The following is a 2,825-nucleotide window of genomic DNA, read 5'->3' as shown; positions in this document are numbered from 1 at the left end:
TTGTTATTAAAAATAAGCAGGACCTTTGACTTATCTTCACATAGGCGGAACTGGTAAAAGAAAGTAGCCAGGGGCTCCTCCCAAGCCCATGTGACCCCTGAGGAACAGACCTTCTAATGACATTGAGTAAAAATAAATTGGCTTATCTGGACCAACTGTATGGCCTTAAACACCCAAAAGGAAAGTATAACCAAAGATTAAAGGGGCCGATATAATTTCATGAGTCCATATGTATAGCTAAAGGCTACATAACAAGCAACAATGCCAGACAGGCAATACCTTCTTCTGAGTTGTTGTCCAGAGTGGCCAAAGGGATTCCCAGATAGTAACCCAACATAGAACTTGGAAAATGAACAGCAGACCCCAATTTTATCCAAAGGAATATTGACAACTGATTACCACTAGATGAGGAACAGCTAAAGACAGCTAAAGACCTCTAGATAGGCTGACTAGATTCACCAGAAGGGCAAGTAGTAGGGAATGGCTGGGGGTGCTGACAACACAGCAGACAGTAGCAGGGCTATCAGAGTATAAGGACTCTAGTGGGGGGAGGAGGCTATGGGAGGGTGCTATCTGGGATGTCGGTGTAAAAAATTTTTTTTTAATTAAAAAAAAATAAAAGAATGGATCGGCTTTTCTCCAGAAGTCTATTGATTTACTGACATGGAAAAGTCCTGATTTTATTACTTTAGAGAAAAAAATTAGTACAAAACTTAGAAAACAATTCATATGTATAAAGTTTTTGTTCAATTAAATTACAAAACTAGGTAAATCAAAATAGAGTCATCACTGACTTCACTGAACTATTTCCTAAACACTGTCTACTTTGCATTCTAGCTTCAAATAGCTTTAGCTTAGGTTTGTAGAGAACCTAATAGGAATAGTACCTCAAATTTTAAACACTGAGTCGTATGAAAGAGTATCTTACTGCTAATCCTGATACTTAAAAATGTATTCAACAATTTTTCCCGTGGTTTTAGATTAAGAGACAAGAAGAACATGCCAAAGAAGTTTCCCTGCCTTGTAAGCTCCACAATTAGGGTCCATAGCTTAAGCAGTAATATTTGACTAAAACAATATAGCGTCTTAAGGGCATGTGTTAAGCTATCTACTAAAGAGATTTCTTCCAAATCTAAATCAGCGTACAGTTCATCCCGTTGGATAATAATCATTAGAAGACAATGTAATTTCTTTTTTATTGATATTTTTATACCCCTCTGTCCCTTAAATGACAGGATGTATGTTTCAAAGTAATATAATGTGAAAGCAAGGGGTTCACATTCAGATAAACACAAAGCTGTCTTTGACAGTTACCATTTCCATTTCTTTACACATATAATAGAAATAATAATAATTAATAATAATAATAACATTTTTGTGGGTAGAGAGATGACTCAGCAGTTAAGAATGTATATTACTTTTGCAGAGAACCCTAATCCAGTTTCCAGCACCTGCTCTGGGTGGATCATAACCACCTGTAACTCCGTTCCAGGGTATCTGGTGGCCTCTTGTGGCATGTGGGGGAACCCACAGATACACAAATAAAGCAAAATTTTAAAAATAAAAATAATGATATTTATTTTACACACCTCACAAAATGAGCTTTGAATGACACCAGAATATGAAAGCAAATTGTAAAACATAAAGTTCCATATAGAGACTAAAGTTGAATAGTGAGTTGTTTTTCATAAATATCATAATCATTGATAGACATTAAATCAAACCTAGTGACACTCATGAAGTGCACTTCTTCCATGGCTGGGTATGATTTAGAAATGTAATCTATGAAAGACTTTAGAATTATCCAAATCTAAAGACAAAATAGAATATGTGAAATTAAAAAATCCATTGGGTTAGTTTATCAGAAGACTGGACATATCAGAATACAAGATTTGTATGCTTAAAGACACGGGAATAGAAAGTACTCAAATTAAAGCAGAGGTAGGAAAAAAAGAATAAAGATAGAACACATAGTAATATGAGTGATATTTAAAAGTTCCAACAGACATGCAACTGAACACCTAAATCAACAGAAAGGAAAGAAACAAACAGGAGCAATATTTGAGGAATGGCTGAGACTGCCCAAAGACTGTCACGAAGCTCAGTGAACCTTGGGGAGTAAATACAAAGGAAGTCACACATAGCCATGTCCTAGCCAAGTGCTAAAAACCAAAGAAAAAACATAATAGCAGGCAAAGAAAATTAAAACCTGATGTCAATGAAAGGACATTGTTAAGCTGTTAAAGGGAAATTCCATCAAGCTCAAATTTTTCAATAATGAAAGTAAAATACGTATTTTCAAATAAAAATGAAAACATGCATATCACCAGTTGATGCAAAAAATTCTGCAAAGAGTTTTTTTAGCTAAAGTAAATAATAACTTTAGATGAAAATATTAACTTTTGGGGGGTCTTTTTTTGAGACAGTGTCTCCCTGTATCCCCCACTGGCCTGGAACTCACTATGTAAACCAGGCTGGCCTTGAACTCACAGAGATCCGCCCACCTCTGCCTCCCGAGTGATGGGATTAAAAGTGTGCACCAGACAGGCGATACCTTCAGTTGAGTTGTTGGCCAGGATAGATAAAGGCTCTTCCAGGCAGTAACCCAACATACTACAGGAAAAATGAATAGCAGACCCCAATTCTATCCAAAGGAATACTGACAATGGATTGCCGTAGATGAGGAACAGCTGACCCTCCTGGAACAGGGACCTCTGGCTGACTAGATTTACCAGAAGTGCAGACAGGGGGGAATGGATGAGGGTGCTGACAACACAGTGGACAGTGACAGGGATGGCAGAGTATGGAGCCTCTAGTGGGAGAAG

The sequence above is a fragment of the Nannospalax galili genome, unplaced genomic scaffold, assembly GCF_000622305.1.
Source record: "Nannospalax galili isolate Female #2095 unplaced genomic scaffold, S.galili_v1.0 scaffold1005, whole genome shotgun sequence".
Classification (NCBI taxonomy): Eukaryota; Metazoa; Chordata; class Mammalia; order Rodentia; family Spalacidae; genus Nannospalax; species Nannospalax galili.
The sequence above is the reverse complement of the archived record's forward strand: the minus strand, read 5'-3'. Positions refer to the sequence as shown.